Source organism: Entelurus aequoreus, linkage group LG06, assembly GCF_033978785.1.
Source record: "Entelurus aequoreus isolate RoL-2023_Sb linkage group LG06, RoL_Eaeq_v1.1, whole genome shotgun sequence".
Classification (NCBI taxonomy): domain Eukaryota; kingdom Metazoa; phylum Chordata; class Actinopteri; order Syngnathiformes; family Syngnathidae; genus Entelurus; species Entelurus aequoreus.
In genome coordinates, this window is record NC_084736.1 from 17,217,912 (window position 1) to 17,245,889 (window position 27,978).

Below are 27,978 nucleotides of genomic sequence, written 5' to 3' on the forward strand. Positions count from 1 at the left end.
CTGCATGCTATTGCATATGTTCTACACTTTAATATTATCTGGTCATGCAACAAGATGCTCAAACCATTTTATCAAAAAATAAATACTAAAATATCAATGGTCCCCTTGAGCAAGTTATCAATCAATCTTAAAGTAAAAAATATAATAATAAAAAATAGTTGCCTATGCAAATTGTGCAACGAAAATATTCTATGTTAATATTCATATATAGTCACTGTGACATGCAGCCCTCTGATGGCAGCCATGATTGCTGCACGGCCCAATTATTAAATAAATCAACACAGAAAATGTCTTTGAACCAATCTTTGTACGTCAGCAAACTCATATGTACCCATATATTATTGCAGTTATTTTTCTATGTGTACTGTAAATGTATATTACGTGTGGATAATAACTGAGCCAGTTACTCACAGTGGCAACGTCTGATGGGAGAAACGTCACCAATGATAACAATATGTGGACGGTGGATACTAGCAGAGGTGTGGACTCGAGTCACATGACTTGGACTCGAGTCAGACTCGAGTCATGAATTTGATGACTTTAGACTCGACTTGACAAAATGTAAAGAGACTTGCAACTCGACTTAGACTTTAACATCAATGACTTGTGACTTCACTTGGACTTGAGCCTTTTGACTTGACATGACTTGCTACTTTCCCCAAAACCCAAAGCTTAAAAAGTTATTTGGGAGCGCTCCATATCTTTCATTTTGTACGTGTCTGTCTGTCTATCAGCGTGTGTGCTACTTGTCAGCTGGTGTGCTCTCAGTACAACAGCCAATCAAATTAGATCTACGTTGTTTTCATCCCACAGCTCTCATCCAATCAAATTGCAGGACAACCAATGAACAAGAGTTGTCAAACAATGCGGCAGTGAGAAACAATTATGCCAAAGTTGGTTTCGTTCGGGTATAAAAACTACGACTTGTCAACAAAAAACGAATTGCCGTATGCAAATCACGCAGTTCGAATATTACAGACGGAGACGCAACAACTTCCAACTTTGTTCGACATTTGAAGTTGCACAAAGAAGGGTAAGTTTTGAATGTAAGCTAACGTTTATTGGCTAAGTAACGTGACTTTTGTTTGCTGTGTAGTTAAATCAGTGAGGCTGCAAACTCACTGCTAACGTTATAACCATAGACATCTTATAAGTAGACGCAGCGTGGAGCGCTACTGCCTACAGGCGCAGACGAGACGCGGGGCCGCCATCTTGGAGTGGTGATCCGCTCCACTCAGTGCAATTCATTTGGCAGGAGCAATGAACTGTCAGCGCATTTAATTCATTTTACCTCACTGAATACCACTCATTTTCACGCGCTTTTTTGTCATACGTGTAGCTATGATAACGGACACATGTTTTATTATTCATAGTTTGCTTAACAGTAATATAATATTCTTATATGCTATAAGTGACCAGACGTCCGAGATCAAAACTGGGAATATAAACCCAGAGAAGAGGGAGAAAAAGGGTCAGCTATTTTTAAGTTGAAGAAACAATATGATTATGTTATATATACATGCGTATATCCTACATAAACAATGTATGAATACATTTGATATCTATATATCTTATAGACTGTATCTCTGTTGCTGCAGCAACAGAGAGTTTATTCTGTCTTGACACTTTGTATTGATATTTTGTATTACATTCTTCCCTTAAATAATCATGTTTACAGTGATTGTTATATATGTATTTTTTATGTATGTCGCTTTGGTTAAAAGCGTCTGCCAAATACTTAAACATAAATAAACACCTGAAAGTCTTTATATCAGCTAAAACCACCAATCTGTTTCACTGGATTCAGAATAAAACCAAATGCTGTCTTACCCAACAATGTTAGTATTTGAATATTGTTACTTGAAGACTTATTCCTGATTACAATTATACTGTTAAGAAAGTATTGTCTTATATTTTGCCTAAAATGAGAATGCATCATAATCAGTGGCGGCTGGTGAATTTTGTTTTAGGTGGGGCTGAAAGTTTGTAAACCAAACCCCTGTAGGGGCGTCATCCTCCCCCAGAAGATTTATTTGTGATTTTCACATACAAATATTGAAGATCTTTGCTCCTTCTCAACTCTGTGGTAATGTTGTTTTCATAAAATACAACCAATAGTACATTAATGTTAAATCTTACTTGTGAAAAGTAATCCCCCGATTCCTATTTTCAACAGTCCGCTCATTTGAGCAGGAAAACGCTGAACACCAGCCCGGCATCTTTGTTTTCTACCTGTCAACTGTCAGTTTAGGCTGTTCGCCGGCTCCTCATCACCACTTCAAGATGCAAATTGCTCGCGTCACAGCAACCAATACTGCGTCTACTTATAAGATGTCTATGGTTATAACGTCATTGCAAACACGGCAATCTGTTGCGTCCACTGCAGTTCGCTACCTTATTCATACTTTTTGTCAAGTGATTTTTTTTAAGCAGGGTTGCATGAGGTACCTAGACATAACGTTACGTTAGTCAATGTATCAACCACAGTAGCGTAACGTTAGACGGCGGTCAGCAGCACCGCATATTTTAGCCACCTACAAAAAGACAAACATAGTCAAATAAAGGTCAGTTAAAATGTATACTATATTAAGAATATGTGTACATATTGCATAGGGCCCTGACATCTAAAAAGTACAACTCTGTTCATTGTTATGTTCATGTATTTGTTATGTTTTTTATGTGCACGCACACATAAACACACATACAGTACGAGATGAGATCAATGAGATAAGGTAAGAACAGAATAGAAACTGCTGTGGAACTAGTTACAATGCAATATGCCGTGGAAATACAATGTTAACACTTTTGTACAAATAAGTACAGTTGCACTTGTTTTTGCAAATGTGTTTATTCTGTAAAGGAATGAGTTAAATGTTTAAAATTGTTTACACTATTAAAATGACTGGTTAATAGTGCTATTATGAATTGCAATGTCAGTACTATTTTTTTTCTTTCTTGCAATTTCAAATGCACTTGTTTTAATAAATAAATACAACGTTTTAAAAGCATACACAATCTGTGTAAAAATATTAGTCTGTGGTTAAAAGGACTTGAAAGGACTCGAAACTCAAAATGCAGGACTTGTGACTTGACTTGAGACTTTCCAGTCTTGACTTTGGACTTGACTCGGGACTTGCCTGTCTTGACTCGGGACTTGACTCGAGACTTGAGGGCAAAGACTTGAGACTTACTTGTGACTTGCAAAGCAATGACTTGGTCCCACCTCTGGATACTAGTATTTTTGTATACTATGGTTGTACGGTATACCAGTACTAATAAAATACAGCGGTATCAATGAATAAAAAAAGGTACTACCGGTATACAGTTTCTTAAAAAATGATTACTTTTTTTTCATGTGCCAAACGCTAACAGCAAGCTAGTGCTCCTCAATGTAAACACATGGGGTGGAGCTATACAAATATTGACTGTAATGATACCAAGTACGAGAACCGTATTTAGTCAATACTACAATGATGATTACATCGATATTTTTTATTACCACAAAATCTTTTGTCATTTTTATTGTTTATAAACTCAGGAAATATGTATATAGGAGGAATTTATGATTATGACCAATGTATTACCTTATAGCTACTTGGTATTGGATCCATACCCAAAGTATCCAAACAACAGAAGAGTTGTGCTTATTGTGCGTATAACATTTCAACAGAAGTGTGAATAGAACATAATAGAGCGGAAACTAACAGTAAATGAACTAATAGATTAATCATACATCCAACCATTTATATTCTACTGCTTGTCGCTCACAATTTAGACAGAATAATAGAAAGGGAAATGACACAATATGTTACCGCATACATCAACAGCCAAATTAGGAGCCTGTGTAACCCATTTGCTTACTTCCTACTAAAAGAGAAGTTGTCTACTTTGTCCATTATAATATTTAATTCTGAAATTATTTGATTGCAATAAGAAACATATGTTTAATGTATCATAAGATTGTCTGTTAGACTATAACCAAAAAAAAAAAGTTTTGCGGTCCACTTTATTTAGAAAATTATCGAAAAGTATCAAAATACATTTTGGTGGCGGTACCAGGGACAACCCTAGTGTATGCTATAGTATCTTCAGAGTTTTTTCCCTCTTGACTTGAATGTCCAAAAATCAGATGATCAATAGCAAAGCCTGCATTGTAGCAATATGACAACTGAGCCATATGCCACCATAAAAATAATGCAGTGTGTACTTTGTGCTGTCCTCTCTTCAAGGTAATGAACTAAGTGCCCCTTGGCCATCTTTATACGCTGCAGCAGTCACTGTAGTGTGCATCTAATCAATGAACGAGCACCTTTCCCTCCACCGTCTTCCTGCCTCATTCCCTCTGCCTCTGGACGATGACTCAGAGACGATGCACACATCAACAACTCGCCTCATTTTCCCTTTCTTATAATGGAACACCAAAAGAGGAGATGCAGGCCGTGCGTAACAGCAGAGGGAGCAGAGCGACGGGAGGCTGGGGAAAAGACATTAGCATTAAAATAGCAAACGAGCGGCGGCGTGCAAACGAAGCGCGATAGCGCAAGTGAGTCATTTGTGGCCGAAAAGTGTGTTGATTGAAAGTGAGGGACGATGCTGTGATTCACCGTGGCTCCTTCTGATGGTACTCCATCAGCCAAGACAACCTCTTCCCCCTCTTTTGACTCATTCTTTTTGCTGCTCGCTACTTCTGCACTACGTACAGTACATCTGTGTTTAGCTGGTGGGTAGTAAAGCACCAATCAACATCCCACACATCATCCCCATGACAACACTGATGACTGCTTTTTTGCTTCTACACCTGAACTGCAGCACACAAAAGAGGAATATGCAACCCTCCTGTGTAGCCGGCGCCATTATTTTACTTACAAACACTCCACATGATGGCGCTGTTATTGAACCTTAACGTTTGACCCCCATACGTCTGATTGACTTAAAATTGGTCACACAGCTCAACAAAACAAAACCAACTGTAACTTTAGGGCGTTTTTTTTGCCAAATCTACCTAGCCTTACTCATTTAGGGGACTTACATGTGTGTAATTGTCCGTGATTCGTTGAAGATTTAAACATCTAAAAAAAGCGCCAACAATACTCCATTTACATTTCGTGACTTGAACATTAACCAAGTTGTTATTATAAGCGCTAACGCAGACAAACTATTCATAGCGGTGCGGTGATCACGAGCTTGTGTGCTAGTAATGACATGATCGACTGATCAGCTGCGACTCTCACCTGGATAGTAAAAGGACGAAGACGTATTCCGACAAGTTAGTACACTTTGACAGCCAATTTAGCCCGGTAATGGAAAATAAGAACGACACAAAAAGACGCTTGGTTCCACCTCCTTTTCTTCACAAGGATTATGAGTCATTCTTTATCTAAATGGGAATATGAACATCCTAGCAGTCAGCATCCTAATGACAGCAGACCTTGTACAGTAAGTAATGTTTTATTATGTTTGTTGGCTTTCATAAAGTCTGCAGTGAGTAAAAATCAGTGATGTTAAAAAAAAGCTTAAAATGATTAAAATACGTAAGTATTAAATGTTATTATAAATGTGCCTGTTAATACATGACATATGTACTTACATCATGTAAATAAAACCTAATGGAGGCGTTTGGATGTTTTATAAGGGCTTTACTGTCAAGCGATGCATCGTGGAAGACGACGAGGTTGGAGTGATTTTAAAAATGCAGACGAACGATGTGGCAGCGTGCAGTAAGAAGGGGATTTATTAAATAAACAAACAAAACAAAAAGCGAGAGCAACAGAGAAGTGCTCTGAGTAGAAAGACTATGAGGGAAACAAAACAAAATGCTGGAACACAGCAAAAACACTTACTAGGAATGTGGAGCAGACGGCGTCCACAAAGTACGTGCGTACTGCAGGTCAGCATCGAACGAATCCTCAACAGTCACCAGTGAATCGTTAATAATGTCCCCACTAACCAATGGTGTTGCAAGCTCAACTTAAATAGTGCTAATTACAAACAGACAACAGGTGAGGGGGGAAAGTGCTCGAAGGCAGGCATAAAGCTGCTGCAGGAAAGGGGAAACATGAAGTGAAAAACCACAAAATAAAGAGCGCAAGACAGGAAATAAGGCACAGCGTCGTATGACAAGCCGTGATATTTATAGGCACAATAAAGCGGCTCCCATACGCTCCATTGTAAGCAGACTTTTGATCGCATTTATTTAATATTTAGAATGCATTAAAAAATATATACATCTGTTGTCATGTCTTTCATAATGATTGTGAACGATAGGAAAAAATCCTAAAAAGTGTAGTTCCCCTTTAAGGGCTATATGTTAATTGAATGATGATACATTACACTGTCTTACAAAGCATTTTGAAGCCAACCCATAGGTAGCTCATGTGGAAAAACGTAGGATGCGCCATTAAAATCACTTTAAAGGCCTACTGAAATGAATTTTTTTTATTTAAACGGGTTAGTAGATCCATTCTATGTGTCATACTTGATCGTTTCGCGATATTGCCATATTTTTGCTGAAAGGATTTAGTAGAGAAAATCGACGATAAAGTTCGCAACTTTTGCTCGCTGATAAAAAAAGCCTTGCCTGTACCGGAAGTAGCGTGACGTCACAGGAGGCAATATTCCTCACAATTTTCCTTTGTTTACAATGAGCGAGAGAGATTCGGAGCGACAAAGCGACGATTACCCCATTAATTTGAGCGAGGATGAAAGTTTCGTAGATGAGGAACGTTACAGTGAAGGACTAGAGAGGCAGTGATGGACGTATCTTTTTTCGCTCTGACCGTAACTTAGGTACAAGCTGGCTCATTGGATTCCACACTCTCTCCTTTTTCTATTGTGGATCACGGATTTGTATTTTAAACCACCTCGGATACTATATCCTCTTGAAAATGAGAGTCGAAAAAAAAAAGAAGAAAAAAAGAAAATGAGAGTCGAGCACGCGAAATGGACATTTAAAGTGACTTTTATCTCCACGACAATACATCGGTGACACACTTAGCTACTGAGCTAACGTGATAGCATCGTTCTCAAATGAAGATAGAAACAAAAGAAATAAATCCCTGACTGGAAGGATAGACAGAAGATCAACAATACTATTAAACCATGTACATGTAACTACACGGTTAAAAATTCTCAGCCTGGTAAGGCTTAACTAATTTAGCAAATTAGCAACCGGTGTTGTGCCTGAAACCTCACAGAACTATGATAAAAACATTAGCGCTCCACCTACGCCAACCAGCCCTCATCTTCCCATCAACAGCCGTGCTCACCTGCGTTCCAGCGATCGACGGCGCGACGAAGGACTTCATCCGTGGGTTTGGCGGCAAGCATCGGCTAGGCGTCTGCTAGTCCTTGTTGTGTTGCTGTAAGTATTGTACTTAGCCGCTAATACACCGATCGATCCCACCTACAACGTTCTTCTTTGAAACCTCCATTTTTCATTTAACAAATTGCAAAAGATTCACCAACACAGATGTCCAGAATAGTGTGGAATTTTGTCGAAGAAAACAAGAGGTTTCTGTATCGGGTCCGATGGGGTCCAACCACTTCCGTGGATTTTGTGACGTCACGCGCATAAATCATATCCAAAGGAGTTTTTCAACTGGAAGTGTGGCGGGAATTTTAAAATTGCACTTTATAAGTTAACCCGGCCGTATTGGCATGTGTTTCAATGTTAAGATTTCATCATTGATATATAAACTATCAGACTGCGTGGTCGGTAGTAGTGGGTTTCAGTAGGCCTTTAATATGCATGCCAAGCCAGTAGTTCTCTGCAAAGAAATACTGCACATTATAATGGATTCCATTTGTACTTGGAAGTCGGAATTTCCGAGTTTTTAATCGGAAGTTTCAACTCAAACGACCCTCGAGGTCGGATTTCCTACTCGGAAAGTCAGCGCATTCTCACCACCCCCTTTAAAGATGGCTGATCTGAAGGTGAATAAAAACATAAGCTTGTTTAATATCCATTAATAACACTGTAGATTAGTTTTTGCCACACTAAATAAGCCATATACAATGTATTGTTGGACGTTTATATATGGTAAGGCTATTGTAGTGTAGTTCTTCTCAAATAGTGGGGGGGGCGTGGCGCGACGTCAGTGGGGGCGATTAATGCATAATCAATATCATGCAATATCATGCTTCAAACCCCACTTCAAAAAGCTGTGCACTGCACAACATGGTCATTGTAGCCATTAATCTTGAATTCCTCATTTTTATTTTTAATCAATAAAAAAAACCTTCATAAATTGTTTTCATTTTTGTTGTGTAGGTTAAAATGTTGTATATATTGTGCTCCTGAGTGAATGTTGCTGATCAATTTAAATGCTTTTTTATTACTTTTTTATTTATTGTATTTTTCAGTATCAAGTGGTTTAAGTTGGTCAAAAATGTTCATAGTTTAAACTAAGGCTGAAACGACGCGTCGACATAGTCGACGTCATCGGTTACGTAAATACGTCGACGCCGTTTTTGTGCGTCGACGCGTCGCATATTTACGTCACACTACCGTCATGGCGGACCGCAAAGCAGACGATCAAAGCAGACGATCAAAGCAGACGATGCGAGCGGTGCGAGCGAGGGGGGAAAAGCATGCCAAAAGTGGTCAAAAGTGTGGGAGTATTTCAATAAAGGGCCTAATAATGTTGTTGTATGCACACTGTGTCGAGCGGAAATGGCCTATCATAGCAGCACAACGGCTATGAACGAACATTTGAAAAGAAAACCATCAACTAGTCAATCGTCCGCGCGAGCATACGTTGTCATCATTACACAAAAACATGAATGTGTCATTTGTATCTGCTAGGGGTGTAACGGTACGTGTTTTGTATTGAACCGTTTCGGTACGGGGCTTTCGGTTCGGCACGGGGGTGTACCGAACGAGTTTCTAAGCTAAAGCTAACTTTAGCTGCTAAAGTCTTAACAAGCTGCTTCGCTCCTCTGCCTCTGTCTCAGCACGCAGCATTGTCCCACCCACACAACCATCTGATTGGTACACACGCAGCATTGTCCCACCCACACAACCATCTGATTGGTACACACAAAGCATTATCAGCCAATCAGCAGTGTGTATTCAGAGCGCATGTAGTCAGCGCTTCAGCGTGGAGCAGATAGGTGTTTAGCAGGTGAGCATCAGGCAGCGGACTCTCCCCAAATGATAATAAACACCTCCCAGTCAACTACTAGTAACATCACTATGAGCCCGTTGACCTTCTAGAAATATAAACTGCAGCTCAGCTCACTCGCAGTCCTGGCTTGAGGTGAAGGCTAATTACCTCTCAGTTCCAGCCACATCGACCCCTTCTGAGCGCCTATTTTCAGCTGCTGGGAATATTGTAAACAAGAAAAGAACCAAACATGTACACATGCTAACCTTTCTTCATTACAACTGTTAGTCACTCACTGGAATGAGTAGAATTGGTTATTGTGTACTGTGTTGGACTGGATGTTTATTTTGCACATTTTAAAAGCAATACTTAATGTTTACAGTACTCCAGAATATTTAGATTGGCACTTTTTTGTATTGGATGTTTATCTTTATTTTTGCACATTTTAGCAAATAAGCAATACTTTCACTTTTGTTGAAATGTTTACACTGTTACAGAATATTTCGTTTTGCACTTTTTTTGTATTGGGTGTTTATCTTTATTTTTGCACATTTTAAAGCAAAATAAGCAATACTTTTACTTTTGAAATGCTTATACTATTGCAGAATATTAAGATTTGCACTGGATGTTGACTTTTATATTTGCACATTAAAAAGCAAATAAGCTACTTTTAATTTTGTTAAATGTTAAAAGTTTTAAATGTTTACATTGTTACAGAATATTTAGTCATGTTGTTGTCAATGTTGACTGAGTGGCCATACTTCTTTTTTTTTGTAAATAAAAGCCGTGCCTTTTGAAAAAACGGGCCTACATTTATTTTTTCATCTTCATTTTGAATAAAAAAATAATCGGTAAAAGGAAAAAGAATCTATAGATTAATCGAAAAAATAACCGATAGATTAACCGATTAATCGAAAAAATAATCTATAGATTAATCGATAGAAAAATAATTGTTAGCTGCAGCCTTAGTTTAAACAAGGATATACATTTTATTTGTTTAAGGCAAATTGATTCACTTGAAACTTTAAACTGTTTTTAAAGTTATTCTTGTTTGTAAGTTGATCAATACTGTTGTAGCGTCCCGGAAGAGTTAGTGCTGCAAGGGGTTCTGTGTATTTGTTCTGTTGTGTTTATGTTGTGTTACGGTGCGGATGTTCTCCCGAAATGTGTTTGTCATTCTTGTTTGGTGTGGGTTCACAGTGTGGCGCATATTTGTAACAGTGTTAAAGTTGTTTATACGGACACCCTCAGTGTGACCTGTATGGCTGTTGACCAAGTATGCTTTGCATTAACTTGTTTGTGATTGGGCCGGAACGTAAAGGCAGTGCCTTTAAGGTTAATTGCCGTTCTGTACTTCTCCGTACGTCCGTTTACCACTCCGTACAGCAGCGTTTTAAAAAGTCATACATTTTTGAAACCGATACCGATAATTTCCGATATTACATTTTAAAGCATTTATCGGCCGATAATATCGGCAGTCCGATATTATCGGACATCTCTAAACATAACATAACTAAAACGCTCACAACTCGGCTGTGACGTCATTCCCAGCTCTGACTACCAACTTCTTAGGTTAGTGGAACGCACCATTGTTCCTTTTGAATAACATTTGTCGACATTATAAGGATTTTGAATGTGACAAATAGAGGCAAAGATTTGTACATATAGTGGTGGCTTGTCAGAGTTCTGCAGTAAAAACAGATACTGTAGTTCCCCCAGCTGCAGGAGGTGTTTTGGACCTGGGAGCACTCCCTGCTCTTGGTCCATCTGGTACTGCAGCGCTGGGATCACTGCTTCTGTTTGCAGACGCAGAAGCCGTGGTCACGCCAGGCACCGCAGGCTGGCACATATCTGTGCAGAACTTAATGCTTGCATTATTGCTCTCGGGGGGAGGGAAACCGGGTCTGTGTCCCGGCACAGCTGAGCAGGCCACAGGCTTAACAAAAAAATAAAAGGGGGCAAAGGCCCGAGGTTCTTCTGGGGCAGGAGCTAGAGGAAGGAAGGGTGGGTTTCTACAGCGTAGCAAATAAACTTCCATCACAGGCTTCTTTTTAGTCACATTCATCATTTTTAGTAGTCCCTGTAGGTCTGCAACACCACTTTTAGCACAAAACCGCTTAAGTCAACTGCAAGGTGAGCACTGAGATGTTGATATCTGAGACACACACAGGCCTTTGTAGAGCAGAGAACCATGTTTGTACCTTGAAAATGGACTCCACAATAAGATAGCAAAACAATGTGGTTTATTTAGGCCACTTATCAAGATGAAAATGATAAGATATGCAAAATTATGAGACGTACATATACAAAAAACACATTATTGTCATTATATTGTGGGTTTCAGTAGTTAATACCTTACTATCTGTTTTTCCTATAGTGCTGCAATCTATTTGTGGTGGTGTATTTCAAGGCGGTGCTGGATGACATCATTGTCTAATTTGCATAATTGCCCATGTGCATGCAACTTTAACGGACACTGTAGGAGAGAGGAAAAACGTTGTTGGAGAGACAAACAATGAGTAAAAAAATATAAAAAGCAAAACAAGTATGTTTGGGACTTTGTTCTATTGCTTCTTTATTGTTGATTTTGTTGAATTTGACAAAACAAGACACAGCTGGTTTTAACTGGGGCAGGGTCTCATAGAAGCACCTGCTGCACACTGCAAAGAGCGATACATGCTTTCATGTCAGTCTCTAAAAGTCTCCAGAGCCAAGGCAGCAACACTGATCACTCCTGCTACGTCTTCTTATTCTCTGGCAGACCAGGCCCTCATGTAACATGCTTGCTTATGCGCAAAAACCTGGCGTACGCCATCTTTAACGTCAAAGATGACACGTATCAAAACTGACGTTGCCGTGGAAATGTGCGCCGCTTCACGCCAACTTCATGGCTGACGTACGTACATTTCTACACAGTGATGCTGGCTAACAGTTCACAGAAAAAAGTGCCAACTTTTACTGCTCAGACTGATTGATGTGCTCATCTGACATCTGAACAATTATCACCGCGCCATTCGAACTCGGCAACATTTGACTTCAACTATGTAAAAAAGAACGAGGCAGGGACAGAAAATTTACTTTTTCCCCAATGCATTTCAAACTTCCTAATCATAGTAATATTTGTGAGGACATACAGTCGTGGTCAAAAGTTGACATACACTTGTAAAGAACATAATGTCATGGCTGTTTTGAGTTTCCAATTATTTATACAACTTTTATTTTTTTGGGATAGAGTGATTGGAGCACATACTTGTTGGTCACAAAAAACATTCATGAAGTTTGGTTCTTTTATGAATTTATTATGGGTCTACTGAAAATGTGACAATATCTGCTGGGTCAAAAGTATACATACAGCAATGTTAATATTTGGTTACATGTCCCTTGGAAAGTTTCACTGCAATAAGGCGCTTTTGGTAGCCATCCACAAGCTTCTGGTTTAATTTTTGACCACTCCTCTTGACAGAATTGGTGCAGTTCAGCTAAATTTGTTGGTTTTCTGACAAGGACTTGTTTCTTCAGCATTGTACACACGTTTAAGTCAGGACTTTGGGAAGGCCATTCTAAAACCTTAATTCTATCCTGATTTAGCCATTCCTTTACCACTTTTGACGTGTGTTTGCGGTCATTGTCCTGTTGGAACACCCAAGTGCGCCCAAGACCCAACCTCCGGGCTGATGATTTTAGGTTGTCCTGAAGAATTTGGAGGTACTCCTCATTTTTCATTGTCCCATTTACTCTCTGTAAAGAACCAGTTCCATTGGCAGCAAAACAGGCCCAGAGTATAATACTACCACCACCATGCTTGACGGTAGGTGTGGTGTTCCTGGGATTAAAGGCCTCACCTTTTCTCCTCCAAACATATTGCTGGGTATTGTGGCCAAACAGCTACATTTTTGTTTCATCTGACATCACATGGACAAAGATAAGACCTTCTGGAGGAAAGTCAAATTATTGGAAACTCATTACAGCCATGACATTATGTTCTTTACAAGTGTATGTAAACTTTTGACCGCGACTGTATATTAATTTATCTGGGCGGTTGTTTAGTCTCCCATTGCTGTCACAATGTGTTCCTGGGACGATCCACGGCCATGTCAGGTGGACTGAACCATGCACCAGTGACGGAGAAAGATGTCTCGTAGACAGCTGCTACTGCAAAAAGCTCTCCTGTGTTTTAATAACCATACTTGCCAACCCTCCCAAATTTTCCGGGAGACTCCCGAATTTCAGTGCCTCTCCCGAAAATCTCCCGGGACAACCATTCTCCCGAATTTCTCCCGATTTCCAGCCGGACAACAATTTTGGGGTTAAGGCACTGCCTTTAGCGTCCTTTCTCACCTGAAAAGGAGACTATTATATATGTCTCCGTTATCCATAGGTTTATCTATAACCCATAAAGTAGGCAGGCACGGAGCTATTTCTCAGCGTGTGTTTATTCCAGCCGGCACTTTAATACACTGACACACGACATCCGGATTCCCATCATGCATTGCTTCAAAACTACGGCAAGTGGTAATGTCCAAAATTTCCCGCCGGACAAACAATATTGGGGGCATGCCTTAAAGGCACTCCCTTTAGCGTCCTCTCTCATCTGAAAAGGAGACTATTATATATGTCTCCGTTATCCATAGGTTTATCTATAACCCATAACACGGTGTCCGAATGGATATAGTCACTCATGAACGGTCAGAGAAGCACAAGGTGGCGGCAACGCAGTACTATGGGCCACCTTGCTAAATGGAGACCCGAGGGTGTAACATATGCCGAGACAAAGATGGCTATGCTGACAGCTGCAAGCAACATCCCGTTCTCATTTGCGGATGTTTTCAACAAATCTGTGAGGATTTGTGAAGGATATGTCCCTGGATTCAGAGATCGCTCGACAGTACTCAAATGGCAGAAAAAAGGCTACTCAAATAGTGAAAGGTAAGTGTTTTTTTTTTTTTAAAGTAAGCAGCAAGTACAGTACAGTTAGTAGAACAACTGGGTTTTCATTACTGTGTACTGTACTATATATATATATATATATATATATATATATATATATATATATATATATATATATATATATATATATATATATATATATATATATATATATATATACACACTACCGTTCAAAAGCTTGGGGTCACATTGAAATGTCCTTATATTTTAAGGAAAAGCACTGTACTTTTCAATGAAGATAACTTTAAACTAGTCTTAACTTTAAAGACATACACTCTATACATTGCTAATGTGGTAAATGACTATTCTAGCTGCAAATGTCTGGTTTTTGGTGCAATATCTACATAGGTGTATAGAGGCCCATTTCCAGTAACTATCACTCCAGTGTTCTAATGGTACAATGTGTTTTTCTCATTGGCTCAGAAGGCTAATTGATGATTAGAAGACCCTTGTGCAATCATGTTCACACATCTGAAAACAGTTTAGCTCGTTACAGAAGCTACAAAACTGACCTTCCTTTGAGCAGATTGAGTTTCTGGAGCATCACATTTGTGGGGTCAATTAAACGCTCAAAATGGCCAGAAAAAGAGAACTTTCATCTGAAACTCGACAGTCTATTCTTGTTCTTAGAAATGAAGGCTATTCCACAAAATTGTTTGGGTGACCCCAAACTTTTGAACGGTAGTGTGTATATATACAGTATATATATATATATATATATATATATATATATATATATATATATATATATATATATATATATATATATATATATATACAGTATATATATATATATATATATATATATATATATATATATATATATATATATATATATATATATATATATATATAAGAAATACTTGAATTTCAGTGAATTTTAGCTATAAATATACTCATCCCCCCCCCCCCCCCCCCAATCTCCCGAATTGGAAGGTCTCAAGGTTGGCAAGTATGGTAATAACTAATTGAGCAATCAAACAAGAGTCAAAGTCTTTCGTATCGAAATGCTGGCATGTTTAAATTAAATAATATTTCAAACAAATCCATCCACCCATTTTCCACTGTGATTGTCCCTCTCAGGATTGCTGTGAGTTTCTCATGAAACTCTAATCTGAGAACAAATGTTGTTAGAAATTAGTCAAATTATATTCATATTGGGGGTAATCAGTCACGCACCCCTTCTAAAGTTTTCAAACGGGGTGCAGCACTAATTTCCCTGAGTCATTTTTGCCCACGCACTTCTATCTTATACTTTCTTTTTTTATTTCAGCCTGTGTTCAGTTCTCGGAGACAATTGATCTGACATCAGTCGAAACAGAAAAAAGAAGCACTGCCTAATGACTTGTGATTGGTCAGACTGTGCCAAACTCAAGCACATGGCTACTTGCAATATGATTTCTGTGGCATGGCCGTTGTCTGGGCGTGCCAATCCATGCTGACATCTGGGACCAATTTCAAGTTGATTGTGACAAAGAAATGTGCTTGCTCACACTTTAATATGTCTGAATTTTTACTGGCGTACGTTTTGTGGATTTGAAAGTATGTCTCTTTTTAGTAGGAAGGCCACACAACTGTTGTTACATGAGGGCCCAGGTGCGCATGAGGTAGGGCTGGGCGATATGGCAAAAAATGTGATCATGATACATTTTTTCCATTCATCCATCGATCCATCTTCTACCACTTGTCCCTTTCGGGGTTGCGGGGGTGCTGGAGCCTACCCCGGCCGCACTCTGGGGACGGCGTGGCGCAGTTGGGAGAGTGGCCGTGCCAGCAACCTGAGGGTTCCTGGTTCAATCCCCACCTTCTACCAAACTTGTCACATCCATTGTGTCCTTGAGCAAGACACTTCACCCTTGCCCCTGATGGGTCGTGGTTAGCGCCTTGCATGGCAGCTCCCGCCATCAGTGTGTGAATGTGTGTGTGAATGGGTGGATGTGGAAATAGTGTCAAAGCGCTTTGAGTACCTTGAAGGTATACAAGTATAACCCATTTACCATTTACCATTCATCACTCAGGCGGAAGGCGGGGTACATCCTGGACAAGTCGCCACTTCATCGTAGGGCCAACACAGATAGAAAGACAACATTCACACTCACATTCACACACTAGGGCCAATTTAGTGTTGCCAATCAACCTATCCCCAGGTGCATGACTTTGGAGGTGGGAGAAAGCCGGAGTACCCGGGGGAAACCCATGCAGACTCGGGGAGAACATGCAAACTCCACACAGAAAGACCCAGAGCCTGGGGATCGAACCCAAGACCTTCTTATGGTAAGGCACATGCACTAACCCCTGTGACATTGTGCTGCTCGATTAATATTTTCACATCTTCCAATTTTGATAAATATCCCAATTGTTTATATTGTTTTAACCTGCCAGTTTGAAAGCATCTGTACTAAAAATCAAGAAACTATAGTAATTAGTTCAATATTTTATTAGCATACTGATCACCATTATCGATCTGAAATGTATTTACCGGCCAGCCCTAGTATAAGGTTTGTTACGATGCATACCGTCCCTTACTGTACGGCGTTGTAACAAGCTACATTTACATCCAGTCCCATTATAATGTGTTTATGAGTGGGGGCGTACTGGTTGTGTCAAATCTGTATGTGGTGGTCCACTAAGGATGTATGGGAAACACTGCATTACAATTAAACGTCTTGTAAAAAGTCAGCAAACAATTCTAGTCATGTACTCCAGCACTTTTTCAAGTACCGTATGTCCATAAGTGTTCTAGAAAGGGTTAAGAGACTATTAAGGTTCCACACTTGCTGTTTAATTAGAATTGACACATAAATTAAGTCGTTGATGTGTGCCAAGGGCACACGCTGAGTGTTTAACAATTAAAAGGTTTCTTAATGTGCCGTTGCTATTCTGGGTGCATGTTGTGGGAGAAAGAACATTCTATTAGTCAGAAAACCAGAACGCTCTCCTCCTGAAGTGGGCCAAGGTCACCAAAACTCCTTCATGCGCGGCCTGGCTGCTCCACATCCTGCCACTCCAGCGCGACTCGAGACATTAGCATAAATGGCGACCTGGGAGGAGGCTTTTAGCACGACAAAAAGTGTCCCATCAAGGATATTTAGTCGTTTACGTAACAAGTCTCCGGCGAGGGCCGACAAGTGCCCTCAGGAGTCATTACGGCTCCCGGTTAAAAGGCCTCGTCAAACTTCACGTTCTATAGTAAAAAATAAAATAAAACACTGAGTGTGAACACACAGAGTGCTTTTAAAGGACAATGCTTGAGTGAAATCAATAGAATTGTCCCGCTTTGATAATCGGCACAAAAACACAAAAAATTATAACATGGACTGAAGCTACTGCAATACGCATGCCAGGCCAGTAGTTGGCAGTATCACTTGGGAAAAAAACTACAACTACCACTGATTCGAAAATAACGTAAATGGCGTCAATAGCAGAGATGGGCACCGTTCACATTTGAACCGATACGATGCCAATTCCTGCTACCTGGGAAATAATAACTGTACTTTTGTCTGTGTTAATAAATATTGTTTTTGATAATAAAATTTAATTTTTATTGCAACATTTAAAAATGAGCTGATCATGATAACTGGTTTACAGTTATTACATCTTGTTTTATTACATCATATTGTTATTTGCAAGTATGACATTAAGTTGCAATTACAGTTACAAGCCTAATACATTAGATGGCAGTAGTGTATAGGTTTTGTGCTGTTTTGTTTTTCATGAGTTTTCGCGGACATTTTACACGCTTGTTTTTTTGTTGCGCCTCAAAAAGTGCTAATACTGTAAGTAATGTACTTATTTTGCACCAGCTGTTTGGTTGTAACGTGTATCTTAGTTCTAATTGTGGAGTAAGTGGAGCCTTATTTAACTTACGTTGGAGTGGTTTTTTTTGTTAATTTCTTTGTTGGCGTGGCAAATTACAACATTACCTATAGCAGTGAATCTTAAACTGGTACGTGGGATCCATTTAGTAGTACGCCAAAGAAGTCTGTAACTATGAACTGTATATGGAGTACCGTTTGTACATTGTGTGTAATGTTACAGTGGCCAAAAATATTAAATATACTTGTTAAATAAAATCTCTGCGTTGTTTTTAATGAATACTTGGGCTTACTACGCTACCCTACTTTCATTGTGGTCATTGTGGTACTTGGAGAGCCAAGTGTTTTCTGAGGTGGTATTTGGTGAAAAAAGTTTGATAACCACTGACTTCGAGGTAGTTTGGCTTAATCCGCTCTCAGTGCTGCTTGAGTGATCAGCAGTCTAAGTGGGACGAGTAAGCAACTGGACGTATCTTTGCGCGCAACCTAGGTACGGAAACATGATACTGTTGGATTTTATGTGAATTGTGCCCGGTCAGTGTCAAAAAAGTACCGTATGCGGTATATATCCTTAATCAAAAGTGGTAATACAGACTGCAGAAAACCAGTGAAACTGCTGTAATACGCATGCCAGGCCAGTAGGTGGCAATGTCATTTTGTAAAGCATCACTTTTTGTGCTGTGGGCCACCATTGTTGTTTTGGTATTGATTGATTGATTGAGACTTTTATTAGTAGATTGCACAGTACAGTACATATTCCGTACAATTGACCACTTGTACCCGAATAAGTTTTTCAATTTGTTTAAGTCGAGGTCCACGTTAATCAATTCATGGTAATACACGTTTGCACCTACAATTTAACGCATGTCCACTGCACCGTCATTTAAATATGAGCATCCGGGCAGGACATTTTTAAGGCGGTTTTCAGTAAAAGGCCGTGTTGCGTAAAGGTCTTGTTTAGAGAACACTGGATCAAGTCGGTCTTCTGAGATCACAGTTGACATGGAAAAAAAACAGGAGGCGGTCTAAATCAGACTCTGTAAAGGGACTCGGGCTATCAAAGGTGTGTGTGTGTGTGGGGGGGGGGGGGGGGGGGGGACAGATGGGAGGTAGGAATGTGGGGCTGTGGAGGAAGTTTAAACACCAAAGCACAGAGCTGCAATGTACGCCCTTCATCCGTGTGAAGGCTGCACTGTGCCTTGGGGGCGTCAGGCGGCCACAGGGCTGCCCTGTTGTGAGTTTTGGCCATCTCGCAGTGGCCCACCGCTCAGCTATCAGTTTGTGAGAGGAGGGCGGGCCGGTGGTGCGTTCAGGGACCAACAGAGACCCTCAGTTAAAGGACAAGAAACTCCCGGTTGTGAAGTGGTCGACTTGTCGGCATTTGGCTGAGGCCGTGATTATAGGCAAAGTCTGTTTTCCCCCGTAGTAAAAGCGTTGAAACTGCATAGCGAGAACTGAGAAAACTCACTTAAGTACAGTGGTACCTCGATTTTCATACGCCCCACTTTTTGACATCATTTTGCCCTTGTTGTCGTATACCGTCTCGGTTACTGTACGGCCAAACACTGCACATGCAAATCTAGTCCATACCAAGTGCCCAAACCATGAATCACATGTGTTGGTAACTTAGTCTTTTTCTTTGTTTATTTAGTGGGATAACAAAATAATCCACCATGGGGGCCAAAAAAGTTGTACTCTGATAAAGAAGGCGAGTAACAATATTGAATTCAAGAAAGACAAATGTTACGTCCACATGGCTCTCCCCTTCTCCCTGTCCGCTCTTTGCCTTCTTTGTAGACAGGAGTTATTGTTAGAGTTATTGTTGAAATGTTGGGGTATTTGGAATGGATTAATTAGATTTACGTTGTTTCTTATGGAAGAAATTGCTTCGTTTAGGTGCGATCTGGCTTTGGTACAAAAACTGAGGTACCACAATAACCATAAAAAATTAATTAGAGAAAACTTTCGGTGAACATGATTAAATTTTTATTGGCAAAATTTGTAGGGATTATCTGGATGGTAAATAGCTTTTTGGAACTGGAGCTGGGCCCACTGAGGTCCATTGATCTGGTTAATATATGTACAAAACATGTCTACACAACAAGAACCAAAGTAGTGGACTCCCAAAAAATCCATTAATCAATTAGAGTTGGAACCCCTTTGTTCTTAAAGGGGTCATATTATGATTTTTTTTCTACATTTAAACCACTTCCTTGTGGTCTACATCAGTGTTTTTCAACCTTTCCTGAGCCGAGGCACATTTTTTTCATTGAAAAAATTCTGAGGCACACCACCAGCAGAAAACATTAAAAAATTAAACCCAGCAGCCGATATTGACAATAAAAAGTCGTTCTCGCAATTGTTTGATATGAATTCCAACCGTAACCAAGCATGCATCACGATAGCTCTTGTCTCAAAGTAGGTGTACTGTCACGACCTGTCATGTCACGCTGAGACTTATTTTGAGTTTTTTGCTGTTTTCCTGTGTGTAGTGTTTTAGTTCTTGTCTTACGCTCCTATTTTGTTGTTGATTGTCATGTCATTTGTGGACGCCGTCTGCTCCACACGCTGTAAGTCTTTGCTGTCGTCCAGCATTCTGTTTTTGTTTACTTTGCATCCAGTTCAGTTTTAGTTTTGCAGAGCCTTCCCTAAGCTTCAATGCCTTTTCTTAGCGGCACTCGCCTTTTGTTTATTTTTGGTTTAAGCCTTAGACACCTTTTTACCTGCAAACCATTGTCGTCGTTCCCGACATCTACAAAGCAATTAGCTACCTGCTGCCACCTACTGGTATGGAAGAGTATTACACGGTTACTCTGCCGAGCTCTAGACAGTACAGACACTCAACAACGGCACATTTACGGATTATAATTACTGGTTTGCTAAAAAATAAATTTTAACCCAATTAGGTGAAATTACATAATCTCCCACGGCACACCAGACAATATCTCACGGTATACTAGTGAGCCGCGGCACAGTGGTTGAAAAACACTGGTCTACATAATAGAAGTCTGAATCTTTGGGCACCTAACGATTCGATCCGATTCTGATTTCTGGGGTGATGATTCGATTCAGAATGAAGTCTCGATTCAACATGCTTCTCGATTCAAACCGATTCAGGCCATGTATTATTTGGTATATTAATTATAATGAAACCTTTTTTAAAACATGACAGGTTAGAATAGCTCCTTTTGGTTGCATTGAGATGACATAGAAATATATTTTTAAAAATAGGTCCTTAAGTAAGGATGAATGATGGGATGAATGAGAATCGTGATTCGGATGTGAATCGATCAAACATATAGCATTAGCTTGAAAGTTAGTAGCAGTCATGGCGCCCTGTAGTCACGTCAGTGCCTTTTGACCAATCATTGAGGAGATCGCTTGAAATCTAGTTGGCCATACTCTCTTTATACACAAATCTGGCGCAAAGCAATTTGGGTAAATCTCTACCAATGGCAAAAACGTTACCAAATGTGCAAATTCCAAACGGCTCATTTTTACAGATTATTTTACAAATATCTTCGCAATGCCTCCACAGTTTGATTTCACATTTTCGGAAATAATGCAGAGCCCAAATACACAACAGCAGGTACCAAGAGGTAAGACAAGTTGGTTTTGTATAATACCACCCCTTTGAGTCTTCAACTGACCAAGACTTTTTGCATAATTGTTATGGGAACACTTGGGGAAGGTCTTTGTCTGTTATGTCCATAAAGAGCTAGAACGGGTATAACAACAATGTCCTTTAAACCCACAAATTGACAAAAAAAATCTGCAAATCCTCTTCCCATAAGAGTGGATAGCTGCAAGAACCTCACATGTTTTGCCATTTTTACAACCTGTGTCTATATGTCGAGCAGGTATCTAAAGATGCCCCTCAGTAACAAGTAACTATAAACTTCACAAAGGGCTCACGGGAAATTAATTTCAGAAATTGCAGTTTTTACAACTTCAACAAAGCAGGATAAGAGGAACCTCAATTCAAATGAATTTGACATTTTAAAAATCAATCTCTGACTGTAAAGAAACAGCACTTAAAGCAGCAAAAGAAAAAAAAAACTCCCTGTGGAGCATTAATCAAAACATCTGAGGCACTCTGAGGCGTAATGAATTCTTTTAAAAAGCCTTTAAATGTGTCTTGACTCATTCAGCCCTGGTGACAGTGAAAACACAAGCACACATTTCAGCGACGAGGAGTGTTGGCATGTTTGTATTGTTACTGGGCGAGAAAGAGCAAGGGCATGTTAAAGGCTTTTTCTTTTCTTCGCCTTAACAAGCGACTGGGCTGTCTGCCATGCTACACTGTCTGTATTTGGAGGATATAATGTATGGCTATAGCATACCTGCAGTAGAATAAGGCCTTGTTGACATTGCAGGTCAATTCCAATTTGTTTTGCCCATAAGTGACCTGAATCTGATTTTTTCATGTTCATGTGAACAGTAAAATTCTGAATTTTTCAATTTCGACTTAGACCTCTTTCATATGTGGATTCAAATCGGATATGTATGCAATGCGGCTAGGGCTGCACAATAATCTGCATCGTATTGACATTGAGGTTTTAATTAGTGTTATGACATAACCGCAAGAGGCGGAGGTTTTATTTTTCTCCGCCATCACCGGCATTTGAGTGACAGACATGTTCGCCAATCAGAATTGTTGAGCCCCACGTTTTATCATCTCATTATGTGCATCGCCCTCAGCACCTGTGCGCTGTTTATTTAACAGTAGAATTAACTGAACGCAGTGAGCCCCTCTTTTCAGTCATTCACAATCCTTGACTCAATGGGCTGGGAGCGAGACCGCTAACCCACACGCATGGTAAGCATGGACAAAGAACCTCGCGACTCGTTAGTGAGAAGTTCCACAAAGTAACAAAAAATAGGAGGAAAAAATATGATTAGAAAGCCAAATGTCCCAAATTGCAGCTTCAAATCGGATAGGCAATATGAAAAGGCAATATGAGCCCATCAACACGGACAAACTGTGAATGTGGAGTGAATGAATGATGGGTTCTCATTTCTTTGTGAGCGCTTTGAGTATCTGGTTGATAGAAAAGCGCTATATAAATCAAATTCATTAAACGAGCGAGAATGCCGTGATCACGTGATGGCAACACAAAAAAAGACAACTGTCAGAATAATTGTATCTAAGTTATCACAAAACTTTGTGTTGCCATGAGTTCCCGGCGAGAAGACAAAAGATGTCTTTGATCCTACCAAGAAGAAGGCTTGTAAAACTCCACTGTGTAGGATGGGAAGCAACATGAAGGGGTTCTGTTTCTTTGATGTATTGTAATCAACAGAAAGATTTTGTCTTGACCCGAGAACTACGAAGCGGAGAGGAAGCAGGGCCTGACTCCCCTCCAGGCGACCTTTTCTTTGAACTGTTTACGACCTTTTCTTTAAACTGTTTTGTAATCAAATGGCTGTTTACGACCCCCTCCCTTAGAAACGGCTGTTGCCATGTAATCAGGGAAAGTCCAAATAAAAGAGGAGGCGTACAATCTTTTGTCAGAGCGTGGTGGAACTGTGCAAAGAGTACAGTCCAGACGTTTCTCCTCATTGAGCCAAATTGAATTCTGTCTCTGTTTAATTCCTTGCTTCTTGTCTTGTTTAATAGATGTCATCAGTGTTTGAACCTGACAACAACATCAGACCTAGTGTTTCCTAATGGGAAAACAATCAACTTTAAGATATTCAACATTTATTCAAGTTCCATTTTTGATTCCAGAAATGAGAATTCTCTCTTTTTTTTGTTTGTTTATTTATCTAGGATAAATTACAATGGTAAACAGTTCAACTGTAATGAGAAATAAAAGTTTGTATCCGTTTAAACGGTTATTTGCATTATTAATATATATTATGATTACATTACATTATAAACCCTGTATAGTTTTTTTATCGGTTATTTCTTCAGTTTAAGAGCATGATGTAGCTAAAAGCTATGAGTCTGTCTGTATAAAGCCAAATATTTTTTGAAGTAAATTATTGCATATTGTTCTAATGTGTGGCACCTTTAGACAAGAATATGTTGGTTGACAGTGTAAAAGTAACAAGTCTTCTTTCACTCGAATCGAATCGCAATTTTGGAGGGAAAAAAAATCGCAATTAGGTTTTTTCTCAAAATCGTACAGCCCTAAATGCGACTGCAGTCTCAATGATCAGGTTGCATTCATCTGACCAAGTGTCATAATTCTTGGCCAAAATACAGTTGCAAAATAAATAGCTGACAAATAAGCAGAAAACAGGCAAAAATAATGTCAATGTTCCACCTATCCTCTCTTCGACTGCTCGCCCACACGCTCTTGAGAGCCGGCGTCAAAGCAAACGTCCCACAAACTGCGACAGCCAAAATGCTCTTCCCTTTTAATCTTCTATATATATACTGTATAGTCAATAATTGGGTTCAGAAAATGTTGACTTTGATTGCACAAAATCCTTGAATTTGCCACAAATGTGCCAGGACTGAGACCTACTAGAATTAGAGCCATTTTTATTTTTGTAAACACTGCAGTACATGTGACGTCATGGCGTCATGTCTGCTTGTGGGTCAAATTGTGTACACATTAGGCATCGCAATTTCTTTTTTTGTAATGCGAACCATTACATAAAAAGATAAGATTTGGCAAAAAAAATGTCAGAATTGGACATCCAACCTTGCAATGTGAATGTACCCTAATAGTAGAATAATGCTGTAGAATACCAAATCATAAGGAACACAGTAGAATTATAACATCCCTGTGTAACAACTATGGTTGCACTAAAAACAATATTTCAGAGGATTGCCATCTTAATTCTAAGCAAGCAAATCGTAATTAATATATGTTGCAAAAATGTGCAATTATGTTCGTATACCTGCCATTGCTGATATTGGATCAGTAGCATACTATAGTAATTTAAAAAAAATACTTCATAAATCCCAAGTTTTGCACAGGGTGAATCTGTATTCTTCTTAACTTGGCCGAAACACTCAGATTCCACGCCTAATCCCAATTTTGGGGTCGGCTAAAGGAGAATTGGATATTATTAGAGATGTCCGATAATGGCTTTTTTGCCGATATCCGATATTGTCCAACTCTTAATTACCGATTCCGATATCAACCGATACCGATATATACAGTTGTGGAATTAACACATTATTATGCCTACTTTTGTTGTGATGCCCCGCTGGATGCATTAAACAATGTAACAAGGTTTTCCAAAATAAATCAACTCAAGTTATGGAAAAAAATGCCAACATGGCACTGCCATATTTATTATTGAAGTCACAAAGTGCATTATTTTTTTAACATGCCTCAAAACAGCAGCTTGGAATTTGGGACATGCTCTCCCTGAGAGAGCATGAGGAGGTTGAGGTGGGCGGGATTGGGGGGGGCAGGGTTGAGGTGGGGGTAGCGGGGGGTGTATATTGTAGCGTCCCAGAAGAGTTAGTGCTGCAAATGGTTCTGGGTATTTGTTCTGTTGTGTTTATGTTGTGTTACAGTGCGGATGTTCTCCCGAAATGTGTTTGTCATTCTTGTTTGGTGTGGGTTCACAGTGTGGCGCATATTTGTAACAGTGTTAAAGTTGTTTGTACGTCCACCCTCAGTGTGACCTGTATGGCTGGTGACCAAGTATGCCTTGCATTCACTTGTGTGTGTGTGAAAAGCCGTAGATATTATGTGATTGGGCCGGCACGCAAAGGCAGTGCCTTTAAGGTTTATTGGCACTCTGTACTTCTCCCTACGTCCGTGTACCACTCCGTACAGGGGCGTTTTAAAAAGTCATAAATTTTACTTTTTGAAACCGATACCGATAATTTCCGATATTACATTTTAAAGCATTTATTGGCTGATAAAATCAGCAGTCCGATACTATCGGACATCTCTAGATATTATATATAACGGTTGAATATTGGAGAGTGGAACTGTGCTTTGTTCACGAAACACCTGTCCGTAAAATGGAAAGAGCAAAGGAGCAGTGACACTGAGGAAGGTCTTTCGCTCCCCGAAAAACCCCAAAAATCTTTGCATTGCTGCCTTATTCCGGATTATATATACAATTCTTCCGTCCCAAAAAACACTTTCAGGCTGCCATTTTCAAGAAAAAGCGATCTAACTCAAAACCAGCGGTAACTGCTGGACGCCCATCAAGTTGTCATACGTATTTCCTAAAGCGTCGGCGTAAAAAATTGCAAAGATCTCGTGAGGTTCTTGTTCTTGACCGTTCACGACCTCATGATAGGGCACTTTCACAACAAGTAGAACAATAATCCAACATGTTATACATACACCTAAGTCTAAAAAGTTGACAATGTAGGGTTTGGCTTCTTTAAGAGAGGCTTGCAGGAGCCTTTTGAATGTCATATTTCTACTTTGCTGAGGTTTGTCTGGACAAATTTGTGTACACATGAGCATCTCAGTGGAGAAGTCCCATTCTTTTCATCTTCCTGCATGCCCTCAAAGTGACAGCGGCGCTGTTACCGCTGTTAACCTCCGTTGCTGTTTTGTCAGCAGAAAAAAAGCCACAGGAGTAAAAAAAAGAAAAAAAGAAAAGAAAATACATTAAAAAAACAGTGAAGGATGTTCTCCTTTACTGAAGGGACAACAATTTATGGTTCAATTACGGCATCTGTCAGGATGCTATGAGCTCGTGATGACTGGACTCCAGCTCGGGGGAGATGGAGTCAACACGCTAAGTTGTTATGTCGCGCCAAGGGCGGTCGCTTCATTCTACGCAGTTTAACTTAGGAATCTTATTGTTGACAAAAGCAAAATTAGAAATTGTTGTTGGAAAGACAAGCTAATAAACGACATGATTAGAAGAGTAAAATGGAGCTGTGCCAGCTTCTTGAGGTCATCAGCCATGTTTTTATTTTGCAGTTAAGTCAGTAGCCATTGGGGCCACAGTGGCTGAGAGGTTAGCACATTAGTCTCAAAGTCTGGCGATGGAAGATCAAATCTCTGGTTGGGTTTACAGGCACTCTGGCTTCTTCCCAAAAACATGACTGGAGAAAAACTTGTGAAAGATTGTTTGTAAAGCTGCAACAATTAATCAATACATTTGATTAGAAAATGTGTATCTAATGAAAATGTATCAAATCAGGACTGCATGGAGTGCCTGGCACTTTAAACATAGTTTAGGGCACAGTTTCCGCATGGCCACTGCAGTTGAGTGCACATAAGAGCGGTGGTGTGAGGATGCCGTTATCTGTGTGGTGGCAAAACAGCCACAAACATGTTAAAAGTCTAACTTTAATGTTGATGATGTGCATTTATAACAAAAAATAATGACAGTTTTGGCAAGCAGAATTTTTTTAAATTTCAGCTATTTTCCCTAAAGTGTGTTTTATCCAATTAATCAAACAAACGAATCTATAGATTACTCGATTACTAAAATAATCAATAGCTACAGCCTAGTTGTTTGTCTTTATGTGTCCAGACTGTGCTTACTCGAGATCGACCGATACGTTTTTTTTCCGGGCCGATACGATACCGATTATTAGTAGTCAAGGAGGCAGTAACCGATAATTTGAGCCAATATTAATTTGCAGTAAAAGTTAGGTTAACATGAATAGTATACGTCAGTTAATAGCTGGACAAGGCTTTAAGTTGTTTGTTTTAACATTTATTTTAGGAAACGTGACATAATGTTTCATGTAGCGTTAATGTTATGGTTATTTTGGCAGCCAAAAACATCAGAATATTTAGCAGATTTTTATTATGTGTGTCTAAATCTGTGGGCCACAGGAGCATCCTCATTTGCATTTCAAAATATAGAAACTCTCCTGCGAAATTCCGTAAAAATATGAGATTGCTCTACATCGCAATAATTTGCCATCTACTCAATGTTATACAATTTTATTACAGTTTATGGATTTAATGCATGGTAAGGTTCCCTTGTGAGGAACCCTGAACATTTAAATAAAAACGATTCTGGGCTCCTTAATGTAGCTTATAGTTGAGACGTTTTTCAAGTGCGTTGACATCATTTCTTCCTGGATGTTACAGAAAGTATGAGAATGTGCTCTTCTTTACTTATATAATAGGTCTCATATCTGTCATAAATTTCCACAAAGCTTTGATTTTTGGGCATAGATATCTTTTTTATTTGACTGACTCACAGAACATTAA

At 39.5% G+C, this 27,978-nt stretch overlaps 1 protein-coding gene across 1 annotated transcript in view; it reads right to left on the minus strand.

The window, feature by feature from the left end:
- The window catches only part of znf385c (zinc finger protein 385C), a 325,442-nt gene that overhangs the window by 273,505 nt on the left and 23,959 nt on the right, over positions 1 to 27,978 (minus strand). The window lies entirely within an intron of this gene.